This window comes from Lathyrus oleraceus, chromosome 7, assembly GCF_024323335.1.
Source record: "Lathyrus oleraceus cultivar Zhongwan6 chromosome 7, CAAS_Psat_ZW6_1.0, whole genome shotgun sequence".
Lineage (NCBI taxonomy): Eukaryota > Viridiplantae > Streptophyta > Magnoliopsida > Fabales > Fabaceae > Lathyrus > Lathyrus oleraceus.
Window position 1 is genome coordinate 27,886,285 of NC_066585.1, and position 13,607 is coordinate 27,899,891.

The following is a 13,607-nucleotide window of genomic DNA, read 5'->3' on the forward strand; positions in this document are numbered from 1 at the left end:
ATTCTAAATGTAAGGTCGGGAATATTTTTTGGAGACAACGCTTTTTGTTATGAAAAGTGAAGATGCAAGAAATCTTAACTCAAGATAAATGAATTGCAGCATTAAATGGTGAGACATCAATGTCCCGCGCCTAAGACAAGCAAAAAAATATGAGATGGTGAATAAGGTCAGAAGTACCATTATCTTGTATCTCGGGGATAAAGTTTTAAGGGAATTCTCTAAAGTGAAGACTTTAGATTCAATATGGGAAAAACTTGAATCATTGTATATGACCAAGTCTTTGACTTAATGGTTGTTTATGAAATAGCAACTTTACTCATTTCGAATGGTACATAACAAAGATATAGTGGAGCATTTGACATGATTTTACAAGATCATTAATGATTGGAAAATAATGAGATGAAAATTGATGATGAAGACAATGTTTTAGTCATAATAAGTTCATTACCCATATCTTTTGAGCACGTCTGTTAGATGCCCAAAAGTGCTTATTTGAGCTATCATATGTGGGCATCTTTCACTCTATTTCCCTGCTAAAATTGTCAAAATCACCTTGGTTTTTGATGAAATGCATTACATTGATAAACAAGCTTGGTGCCTTTGATTTGTGTGTTATTGTGCAGAAAGAAGGCATGAAATAATTGAAATTGAAGACACAAGAAAGTTGGCAAAGGAACCAAAGCAAACAAGCATTCATCAGCCTGCTCGCTAGGCGAGGGCTGTGGCGAAGCACTGGTTCGCTAGGCGAGCGCCAAGCGAAAAGCTCCAGTAAATTGTCAATAAATTCGCCAGGCGAGCTGACAGCGAAGGTGGTAGCGAGTTCGTTCTGTTTTGGTGAAAAGCGCAGCCAGCACTCACTCGCTAGGCGAAGCTCTAGCGAGTCCCCAGCGAGCATTCCAGTAGCAAAACCTCTCAACCTCGCTGGGGCGAAGGTTGAAGCGTGTCCTTCGCTAGGCGAAGGTATGTTCGCTAGGCGAACATGACAGTTCAGCAGACCCTGTTTCTCTGGGCGCAGGTGCCTTATGTGCCCATATTAGACCCTCGCTAGGCGAGCCATTCTGCTCGCCTAGCGAGCATGACAGCCCAGCAGAGGTCTATAAGTAGCAGGTGCCACTTTTGAGCACCAGACCTCATTTTTACCAACTTTTTCCACTTTTGTACTTTGGAGAGATATTTTACAGCATTGTTCTAGGGGATCTTTTATGCCCTAATTTTCATTTCTCTTCATCTTAGAACCATCTTCTACAAAAAGAAGGTGGATTCCCATCCAACTTTGATTATCCGACTTGGATGTTGATCAACCTTCTTTCCTTACTTGCCGACCAAGCTACCATGAAAATGAGTAGCTAAGTCATCCATTTGTCAAGGTTAGATGTAGGTGATTACTAGCTTTGTGTGTAAATGTAAGGATCCTCATATGTAAACTCTTTAATGGTAAATATATGATGAAAACTTTGTTTCTATTTAAAACTCTTTGTGTTGGTTTATGATCGAGAGATGTTTACCGACTCTTGACCTAGGTTTTCATCCAAACTTGTTTGTTAGCTAGAGATAGTAATGAATGATTTTGTTCACCATAAGGTTGAACCAAAAAGTTGTCATTTTGATAAATTGTGTTCGAGAGAAACAATGGATCAAAATGGCAAAACTCACAATGTGTGTTCGAGAGAAACATATTGAGAGGACTTTGTGAAATGATTTATCATCTAAAGGAGTTTATAAGATTGTTGACCGAGCAAATACATGCAAAGTGATCATTGAAACCTAACTTTGGCAATATTTCTCATTTAATCAAACCATAACTTTTACCGCAATTTATTACTTTTTATGCAAGATAACTTGATTAAAACCAAAACCCTATTGTTACATTGAGCTAAGATTAATACAACCATCGAACGGCGGTGATATCTTACAATCCCTGTGGATACGATAACAAAAACCCGACACGAAATATACTTTCAACAAAATGGCGCCGTTGCCGGGGATTGTAAATTGATATTGCGAGCATCGCAATGGTTGTTTAAGTTTTAGCTTGTGAATTTTTGACTTGTGCTTGTAATCTGTTTGGTTTAGTGTGCAGCTTACGTTTTATGCGAGGGCAAATCCCTGTGGACGAACTTCTTTTTGATCCTGAGATCGAGAGAACCGCAAGGAGGCTCAATAGCAAAACGAGACGTAGGAGGCAACAGGCTAGACAACGCCAAGAGCAAGGAGAAAGTTCTTCAACCACAAATCCACCACCATTCATACCAAACATGGAGCCACAACCACCACCACCTATTTCTACTCCATGCATCAATAGTCCAAGGAACACCGCTCAGTTTGCCAACCACACAGGAAGGCAAGCTGAGATGAAAACGGGAACTCTGAATTTATTATATGGGAGTCCATTCACCGGAATGGACCATGAAGACCCATTTGCTTTTCTCACAAAATTTTATGAGATAGCATTGGCTGCCGGAGTGGATCAGGCTCAGGAGCTTCCGTTGTTCAGACGATTATTTCCCCACGCTTTGCTCGGTAAAGCAAAGGATTGGTACCTAGATCAAACACCAGCCGTAATGACAGACTGGAACGTGTTAGAAGAGAAATTCATTGAAAGATTTTTCTCCCATAACCGATTCATGGAATCAAAGACGGCCATCTCGGTGTTTTCTCAAGGAACCAGTGAATCATTAAATGAAGCGTGGGAGAGATTCAAGTCCATGCTGAGGAAATGTAAAGGGCATGGATTTGATGAATTGACTCAAATCCATATCTTCAGAAATGGACTTCAACCAAACTGCAAAACTTTGTTGGATGCTACCTCGGGTGGCTCGTTGATGTCAAAAAGTGCCGAAGAAGCCACAAACATTATCAATCGAATGGCTTTAAATGATCTGCAGAGTCAAAGTCGTGGAAATTCTTTGAAGAAGGCGGGAGTGCTTGAGCTTGGGACGAATGATGCCATCCTTGCCCAAAACAAGCTCATCTCACAACAAGTGGAACTCTTAACGCAACAAATCAAAGAGTTAAGAGAACCGTCAAAAGCTAAACAAATAGCTTGTTGTGAACTTTGTAAAGGTGAACATGACACCGGATTTTGTCCACCTCCCGGTTTTGACGAAGTAAACTACATGGCCAATCAACGGGACTATCAACCGAGACAACAACAACAACAACAACCTTATCAACCGCACCCTCAAAATCAACAACAACAATTCCAAGGGAACCAAGGGTTCCAACCTAGGAGTAACTATTACCATAACCAAGGTTATGGAGGTGGTTCTTCTAGCCGTCAAAACCCTCTACAAAATCCGTATCAATCTCCACAACCGCCGGCCGTCAATTCTAAATTGGAAGAGACATTGACGCAATTCATGCAAATGTCAATGGCCAATCAAAAGAGCAATGACGCGGCCATAAAAAATCTCGAGACTCAAGTTGGGCAACTTGCCAAGCAACTCGCGGAACAACAAACCGGTCCTTCCTTTTCGGCAAACACGCAAACAAATCCTAAGGAGCATTGTAAGGCGATTATGACGAGAAGTGGGAGGGAGTTGGGTAGTGAGAATAAAAAAAGAGTTGAGAGTGAACAAAGAGAGAAAGAGAAAGAAATTGAGGAGGAAATAGTGGAGGAAAATGTTGATGGTGAAGTAGGAGTGTGGAGTGATGAGGAAGAAGTTGAAAAGAATAAAAATAATGGTGAAGTTGAAAAAGAGAAAGGTGTGGAGATGGAAAAAAAATACAAGTGATGAGGTAATAAGGGAGGTAGTGAAAAAGCCTAGATGGAAAAGTGCTAGAGTTGCAAAGGGAAAGGAGGTAGTGAGCGCTACTCCTATCCAAAACCTTCCTTATCCTCATGCTCCTTCCAAAAGGGAGAATGAACGGCATTACGCCCGGTTCATGGATATTTTTAAACAGTTGCAAATCAACATTCCGTTTGCCGAAGCCTTGGAACAAATGCCTAAGTATGCCAAATTCATGAAGGACATACTAACCAAAAAGCGGAGGTATACGGAACCGGAGACCATCGTCCTTGATGCGAGCTGCAGTGCCATTATTCAAAGGACGCTTCCTAAGAAAGAGGTTGATCCGGGAAGAGTTACATTGCCGGTTAAAATTGGTGACGTGTATGTCGGGAAGGGACTTATTGACTTGGGGTCGAGCATTAATCTTATACCTTTGTCAATTATCAAGAGGCTTGGCAACATTGAGATTAAGTCCATCCGAATGACGTTGCAATTGGCGGATAAATCGACAACCCATCCTCATGGCGTAGCCCAAGATGTTTTGGTGAAGGTCGACAAATTCTTTTTCCCGGTCGATTTTATTGTTATTGATATGGAGGAAGATGATGATGCTCCGCTCATCTTGGGCCGACCATTCATGAAGACCGCGAGAATGATGATAGATGTTGATGACGGTTTAATGAAGGTGCGAGTTCAAAATGAGGAAGTCACATTCGATCTATTCGAGGCAATGAAGCATTCCAAAGATAGAAATGATAGCTTTCGCATCGATGTGATCGAAGACGCTATTATGGAGGTTTCAAAGCATATTCATGAGATATCTCCTATGGAGTTAGCTCTTGACGACTCATTGGAGGTTTTCACTGTGGAAGAAGAGCTAGCTCTTGAGGAATGCTTAAAGGAACTTGATAGTTTCGACGACCTACAACCATGGGAAGTAGAGGAGGAAAACTTGAAGAAGGAGGTCATTGACGAAAAAGCGCCAATTGAATTAAAAGTGTTACCTTCAACTTTGAGGTATGTGTTTCTAGATGAGACCGAGGCAAAGCCGGTCATCATAAGCAACCTTTTGACAAAAGAAGAAGAAGCCCGTCTAATCATTGTGCTAAAAACCAATCAAGAAGCTATGGGTTGGACTCTTTCCGATCTAAAAGGAATTAGTCCATCCTATTGTATGCACAAGATTTTGATGGAGGAGGATTTCAAGCCGGTAGCTCAACCACAACGCCGCTTAAATCCTACCATGAAAGAGGTTGTTCGAAAGGAAGTTGTGAAGCTGTTGGATGCGGGGATGATTTACCCGATCTCGGATAGTCCGTGGGTTAGTCATGTGCACGTTGTTCCGAAGAAGAGTGGAATCACCGTAATCCGAAATGACAAAGGCGAATTGATCCCGACTAAAGTTGCCACGGGGTGGAGAATGTGTATTGATTATCGGCGGTTGAATACCGCGACTCGAAAGGACCATTTTCCACTCCCATTTATGGATCAAATGCTCGAAAGACTATCGGGCCAACAATACTATTGTTTTTTGGACGGCTACTCTGGGTATAACCAAATTGCGGTTGACCCGGTTGATCATGAGAAGACGGCTTTCACGTGTCCGTTTGGAGTGTTCGCATACCGAAAAATGCCCTTTGGGCTGTGCAATGCACCAGCGACCTTCCAACGATGTGTCCAAGCCATTTTTGCCGATCTGATAGAGAAAACAATGGAAGTCTTCATGGATGACTTCTCGGTATTTGGTGGGACGTTTAGTCTATGCTTGGCAAATTTGAAAACGGTGTTGGAAAGATGTGTGAAGACCAATTTGGTGCTTAATTGGGAGAAGTGTCACTTCATGGTGACCGAGGGGATCGTGCTAGGCCACAAAGTCTCTAGAAGGGGGCTTGAAGTGGATAGAGCTAAGGTTGAAGTAATTGAAAAATTACCCCCTCCGGTGAATGTGAAGGGCATCCGTAGCTTTTTGGGGCACGCGGGGTTCTACCGGCGCTTTATCAAGGACTTCTCAAAGGTGGCTAAGCCTTTGAGCAATTTGCTCGCCAAGGACCAGGTATTTCTCTTCACCGAAGATTGTTTGCAAGCTTTTGAGGTTTTAAAAGAAAAATTGGTTACCGCTCCAATAATAGTCGCTCCCGATTGGAATGAAAATTTTGAACTAATGTGTGACGCGAGTGACTATGCTGTTGGAGCGGTACTTGGCCAAAGAAAAGACAAAACTTTCCATGCGATACATTATGCGAGTAAGGTTCTTAACGAGGCTCAAATAAATTATGCCACAACGGAAAAAGAACTACTTGCAATAGTGTATGCGCTAGAAAAGTTTAGGTCTTATCTTATAGGGTCTAAAGTCGTTGTGTATACCGACCACGCGGCGATTAAATATCTGCTAACCAAACCGGATTCGAAGCAAAGGCTCATCCGTTGGATCCTCTTGTTACAAGAATTCGATGTGGAAATCAAAGACAAGAAGGGGTCGGAAAACTTGGTAGCGGATCATTTATCCCGATTAGTGAACGTGGAGGTTACCGCGTCTGAAAAAGAAATCCGGGAAGAATTTCCTGATGAAAAACTGTTTAAGGTTCAAGTTAGGCCGTGGTTTGCAGACTTTGCGAACCACAAGGCTAGTGGTTTTGTGCCTGCCGACCTAACTTCGAACCAAAAAAGGAAGTTCCTTTCGGATGCGAAGTATTATGTTTGGGATGACCCATACTTGTTTAAGTTGGGTAGTGATAACCTATTAAGGAGATGCGTAACTGGTGATGAAGCCCAGAGCATCCTTTGGCATTGTCACAACTCGCCTTATGGCGGACATTATAATGGGGTTAGAACGGCCACTAAAATTCTTCAATCGGGATTTTATTGGCCAACTATTTTCAAAGACGCACATACCCATGCGCAAAGTTGTGACAGTTGCCAAAGAAGCGGTGGGATAGGTAAGAGAGATGAGATGCCTCTCCAAAATATCCAAGAAGTGGAAGTATTTGATTGTTGGGGCATAGATTTTGTAGGACCTTTCCCACCCTCTTATGGGAATGAGTACATGCTTGTCGCTGTCGATTATGTCTCTAAGTGGGTTGAGGCGATTGCCTCACCTCGGGCGGATGCCAAAACGGTGATAAATTTTTTGAAGAAAAACATATTCTCCCGTTTCGGAACCCCCCGAGTGTTGATAAGTGACGGAGGGTCACACTTTTGTAATGCACCTTTGGAAACTATTTTAAAACATTACGGTGTATCGCATAGGGTGACGACTCCGTATCACCCTCAGGCTAACGGGCAAGCTGAGGTCTCTAATCGAGAGATTAAGAGAATCCTCGAAAAAACCGTGTCTAATTCAAAAAAGGAGTGGTCCCAAAAATTTGACGAAGCATTATGGGCCTACCGTACGGCCTTTAAAGCTCCAATTGGCCTAACTCCCTTTCAATTGGTATTTGGTAAAACTTGCCATTTGCCGGTTGAATTGGAGCACAAGGCCTTGTGGGCCCTAAAGTTTTTAAATTTTGAAGATGAGTTGGCCGGTAACAAAAGGAAAGTGCAACTACTGGAGTTGGAGGAGATGCGCAATGCCGCATACCACTCAAGTTGGTTGTACAAGGAAAAGGCAAAGAAGTATCACGACAAGAAGCTCCGTAACAAAGAATTTGTGCCCGGACAATTGGTCCTATTGTTCAACTCCCGGTTGAAATTGTTTCCCGGGAAGTTGAAATCAAAATGGTCGGGGCCATTTCGGGTGAAAGAAGTAAAGGAATATGGGGCTATTGTCATTGAAGACATATACCAGAAAGATAGTTGGACAGTGAATGGCCAACGATTGAAAATTTATCTCGGCGGTCATGTGGATCGCGAGAGCTGTGCTCTACCGCTCGATGCTCCTCTGTGAGCATCGCACCGTCGAGCTTAGCCGACGTTAAACAAGCGCTTGTTGGGAGGCACCCCAACATTGTAAGTATTTACTGTTTTTGTGTTGTGTTGTGTTGGGTTACCTTGTGATAAAACTGTTCTGGATGAACTTGCAAGTGCTGCATTTGAAAAAAGCACTTGCTGTCATGCTCGCTAGCATCTCGCTAGGCGAGGCAGTAGCGAGCAGGTTCGCTAGCTGCTCGCTAGGCGAGGCAGCAGCGAGCGCTGCATGACAGTTTGTATTTAAATCTCAGCAGGGCAACCATTTTGCCCCAAACTCAAAAATTTTCTGTACGGCTCTGCTGAGGAATTTTTGATAAGCTCTTCACACTCTCTCGTTTGCATCTCTATCACCAACACTTGCTCTATTCGGTCATTTGCAAACTCTACTCTCTTCACATTTCCGAATCCGTGTAACTAAGGTTTGCCCTACTACATTTTTCTTGTTGTTTGAATTCTAAATTTCCAATATGAATAGCAATTAGGATGAGTGGAGTATGGGAAACTTTAGCTTTGCATGTGGTATTTAGGGTTTTGCAAATTGGGATTTTAGGTTTAGGAATTGGGGATTTTTAGGTTTTGCATGCAAATAGGTAATCCCCAATAGCATAGAACGATTATTTGCTTGAGAAATCATTAGGTTCTGATGTTGGAACCAATTGAGTATGGGTTTTGGGGGAGAATCTCTAAGCATGCTGAAAAACCCCAAAACCCGTAAGGTTCGCTAGCACTCGCTAGGCGAGCCTGGGGGCGAGCGTTCGCTGCCACTTCGCTAGGCGAAGCAGCAGCGAGCATGGCAGTTTTTTTTTTTAAATTATGCTTTGATGTCTAATCTGTTTGTTTGGTGTGTGTTGTTTCCTTGTATACTTTGCAGATGGAATCTAGGTCTGGAGCAACTAAGAAGAGAAAGGGAGCGGCTACTTCCCGGACCGTGCCTATTCAATTCGATACCGACAAGTTTGTCGGTCCAAAACAGGCTGCACGGTACATCGCTCTGGAGAAGCGAAAAATACTTCCAGAGAAGCGATTTCTGATCAACCCACAGGGCACTTACAGAAATTTTGCCGGGTTGATTGACGCGAAGAAATGGGATAGGTTGATTAATCCCTTAGAGCATTACGACATAGCGACAGTGCGTGAATTTTATGCTAACGCACTACCCGACGACGACGAGCCCTTTACTTGGGTATCTAGAGTTGCCGGGCGTCCAATTCCATTTGACCGGGATGCTATCAACCGAATCCTTGGGGAGCCGCTCCAGCTGGGAGCTGAAGAGAGGGACACGTACCATACTGACCTACGGCTTCACCGTGATGTTCCTGCCATTACTGCCGCCCTGCTATTAAGCGGGAAATCAGTTGAGCTGAACCCATCTGGGGTTCCAGTGAGGTATCGCCGGGAGGACATGACTCCCATGGCTCAGCTGATACTGCTTTTGGTTTTGACCAACATCCAGCCAAAGTCCCACACCTCTACAGTGCCGATCCCAGTGGCACATTTGGTCCATTCCATCCTCACCAATGTCGAGATCGATGTGGCGAGGATCATCGCAAATGAGCTGAAGTCCGTGGTCGAGAGCGGGCTTAAGTCGGGGGCTCGTGTTAATTGTCCCCTAGCTTTCCCGTGTTTGATCATGAGTTTATGCGTTCAGGCAAGGGTGAGACTTCCGTCTCGTGGGCAGGTAAGGATCCCGTCACCTATCGATGATCGGTAAGTGGCCAAATATTGTAGAGCAAAGACTACCAGTGGCAGTGCTGCCTCAGGAAGTACTCGGGCTTCTGATGGTCCTGGTACTTCTACTCCTAGAATTGATCCGTACGTCCAAGCTGTGTGCAATTACAGTTTGGAATGGATGGCGGCATCCCAGAGAGCCATGTTGGATATGCACGACTCTATGCAGCGGTTGCAGCTGCAAGGAAGTGGTGCTCATGCTTTGATGACGCGTGAGCAGTTTCTGCTACACGCCAATTGGCCTGTGGACACGCCAGTGTATAGTGAGGGGGTGGGCGCTGATGCTGATGATGCTGATGATGATGATGATGTTGACGATGAGGCTACCGGTTCTGAGGCCGGTAGCGAGGAGGAGTCCTGAGCCCTTAGTGGGTTAAGTTTTTGTATTTTTTCAGTTTTTATGTCATTTCTATTTGTATTTTCGGATTTTGTATCTTGATTTTGGTGTTGTATGATAACACGAAATTATATCATATTTTAGAACTTAATTCCATTAAATTCTATGACTATTTATTTCGGTTTACTGCATTTTATGAGATATTACGTGGTATTTTCTTCCTATTTGTCTCAGGTAGTCTATTTTGAAGAACAAGTGAAAATGGAAGAAAAGGAGGTGCAAAAAGGAGAGAAAAAGAACCAAATGCCAAAGCCCATCCCAAAGCGCAAAACATAAAGGCACTACCTGTGACGGACGTCACAAGATGCGTGACGAGCGTCACGCAAAGCAGCCTTGTGACGGACGTCACACATGGTGTGACGAGCGTCACACCATTCCACTATCTTTTTGGTGCAAGTAACGCCCTCAGAAGACTTGAAGAGACGTTGAGGAGTTTGTTGAGGAGTTTGTGTCCTATATCCACGCCATGCATTTAGCCACGTTGAAGACGCTTGGGAAACGAAAAGCAGTTACCAACACCAATATAAATAGCTACTTCAAAGACCTAAAAGGGTTCCTCGGTTTTTCCACGCTCACACGGCCGAAGCTTTTCCAATTTTCTTTCTTTTTTCGCTTCTGCAATTTTCTTTTCCAGCAACTTAACATTGTTTATTTATTTATTTCTTTTGCAAGTTCTACGTTTTTTTTCCCTTGCAATTTACCTTTCCCTTTTTAGCATTTAGATATTTTTCGCATAATAGTTTCTACACCGGAAACTATTGTGTAACTTTTTATCGGATCTAACCTTACGTTAGATTCTAGTTTTATTTCCTTGGTTTAATTTATTGTTTAATTGAAGAATCCAAGAACAAATCCTACCGGCTTGTGGTGGAGTGTTCAAGACTATTGTATTACGCATTCAGGTTCTTTAATCATTATTTAATGTTTTGTTTTATTATTTATTTATATTATCTGCCTGGAATGAGTCTGTTTATGCATGATATGTATTCTGGTTCATTTAGCATGTCTAGCTAATTCGCCTAGATATCGGTATGTAAAGTAAGTAGAATAAGGGATCAAGACTGAGTCGGTCTATTTAAACTTAAAATTAAAATCAATCTTTTTACGGTCTCAACCTACAGGTTTAATAACAAGATTTTTTACAAAAGTAAAGGACATAAAGAAGTTAAAATCAATAGAGCGAGAGTTTGAGGTTTTAACTGGACAGTGTAAGTTAGGCATTAATTCTAGATCAGGGCGAGAGCAAGTTTTAGAGTTAATTAAATTCTGACATTTTCCAAAAAGTATTTTTAAAGATTGAATGTGAGGACGAGAGTTAAGCATTTGGATTTAATTATATAACCTAAGTCAACAGAGCGAGAGTTTGAGATAAGGGTGTTTAAAACGGTCAGTATTTTCTTAAGAAGAGTTTCTGCAACTTTATTGCTTTCAAAAAGTGGTTTTTGACTTAATTATAAGTGACAGCTACATTAATATAAAATCATGGTTTATTCAACAGAGCGAGAGTTTGAGATAAAACCTTTAACCAATAAAGTTAACCGAAACGATTTATTTTAAAACCAAGAAACCGACAAAGACTTGATTCCCTAGTTTTGACGAACTACATACCGATATCCGTTTTATTAATATTTAAGCTAGATCTTAGTTTAGCCTTTAGTCTTTCCCCAAACAATCAAACATTTTTCACCTTAGCTTTACGTAGTAACCTTAGATAACGGTATATCGATTCATAAGTCCCTGTGGGATCGATATCTTTTAAAACTACGCGATAGAACTGTGCACTTGCAGTTTGTATACCAAATTCGACTCATAAAGTCGCGATCAAGTTTTTGGCGCCGTTGCCGGGGACTTTTATTTAATCGATATCGTAACTCTTCCGTTACGCTGTAGAGACTAAGGTTTCTTTTTCTTCTATTTCTTTCTTTCGTTGATTTGTATGCCACGCACTCGCTCACAAGGCGAACCGCTCTATTTACGAATCAACGATATCGAACTATATCTCCGAGTCTTACGACGAATTCGGGAATATCGTGCTGCAAACAATCTCCCTCCTGTAGAACTTCCTGATTTCAAAAACCTTTTTCCTTCGATAACCGAGATGGAAGAACCAGCTCGTGCTCTTAGAGATTACGCCGCTCCATCGCAAGATGAGCCGCATTCAAGTATTGCTCCACCCGCAATCGAAGCAAACAACTTCGAACTTAAACCTTCGCTGTTGCAGGCTGTGCAACAGAACCAATTCTCTGGAAATCCTACCGAGGATCCAAACCTTCATTTATCCGTATTTGTCCAATACGCTGATACTGTTAAAGCTAATGGTGTCACTTCAGAGGCAATTCGACTTCGTCTTTTTCCTTTCTCATTAAGAGATAGCGCTAGAAGATGGCTTCAATCTCTCCCTTCCAACTCAGTCATGGAACGAGTTGAAGAAAGTTTTTCTTGCCCGATACTTTCCGCCAAGCAAAACAGCTATGTTAAGAGCCCAGATAAACGGATTTAAACAGAAAGACAACGAGTCTCTTTTCGAAGCATGGGAAAGATACAAAGACATGATGAGACTTTGCCCACACCATGGTTTGGAAGACTGGTTAGTAATTCATACATTTTATAATGGTCTCTTATACAACACAAGGTTAACAATAGACGCCGCTGCAGGTGGTGCATTAATGAACAAACCTTATGTTGATGCTTACCAGCTTATCGAGAGCATGGCCCAAAACCACTATCAGTGGGGAACCGAACGAACAACGGTGGAAAAACCTCAAACGAAAACTGGCATGTACGAGATAAGTAACCTTGATCACGTTAATGCAAAAGTGGATGCTTTGGTCCAGAAAATTGAAAGTCTAAACGTATCACCTCCAGCCGCCGTGGTTGCTATAACTCAGAATTGCGAGGTCTGTGGAATCCAAGGTCACACTCCTGCGGAATGTCAACTCTTGACTGGAATCCAAGCAGAGCAAGTAAACTATGCTCAAGGAAGCCCTTACTCGAATACCTATAACCCAAATTGGAAGAACCATCCAAACTTTTCATATAAGAGCAATAATGCTTTGTACGCACCTGGACAGTCTCCAAATCAAGCCCCAGCTATACCTCCGGGATATCAGAAACCGAATCCATCCATGCCTAACAATAACACCCCTAGGAAATCCAACTTAGAAGTCATGATGGAAAACTTTATAGCTTCCCAACAACAAACCAATAAAGATTTCTTAAACCAGAACATACACACTGGCGAACAACTTAAACAACTAGCAAGCAAAGTAGATGCCTTGGCTACCCATAACAAAATGCTGGAAACACAAATATCACAAGTAGCCCAACAACAAGCACCTACTGCTGCCCCAACTGGTACATTCCCTGGACAGCCCCAACCTAATCCGAGAAGCCAAGCTCATGCAATTATATTGAGAAGTGGAACGGAAGTGGAAGGACCGTCTGATCCAAGGATAGAAAACCAAAACCCTAAGAAATCAACTGAGGAAAGTGAACCTAAGGAAAAGGAAGAGAGTAATAAGGAAACCCTAGAAAAGAAGGAACCTTATGTACCTCCACCACCTTACAAACCACCTATACCTTACCCTTAAAGGCTTGTTAAAACCAAAGATGCGGGCCAATTTAGAAAATTTGTTGATCTCCTTAAACAATTAAACGTTACAATTCCGTTCACCGAAGCTATTACGCAGATGCCCTCATATGCTAAATTCTTAAAAGAAATCCTTTCTAATAAGAGGAAACTTGAGGATAGCGAAACCGTTACACTCCCTGCCGAATGTAGCGCTATAATCCAAAACATGCCCCCTAAACTCAAGGATCCAGGTAGTTTCTCTATACCCTGTCAC

General features: G+C 42.4%; 1 pseudogene; it reads right to left on the reverse strand.

Annotated features, from left to right (window-relative positions):
- Positions 1 to 12,240: 12,240 nt before the first annotated feature.
- On the reverse strand, positions 12,241 to 12,340 carry LOC127109059 (uncharacterized; annotated as a pseudogene).
- Positions 12,341 to 13,607: the final 1,267 nt, after the last annotated feature.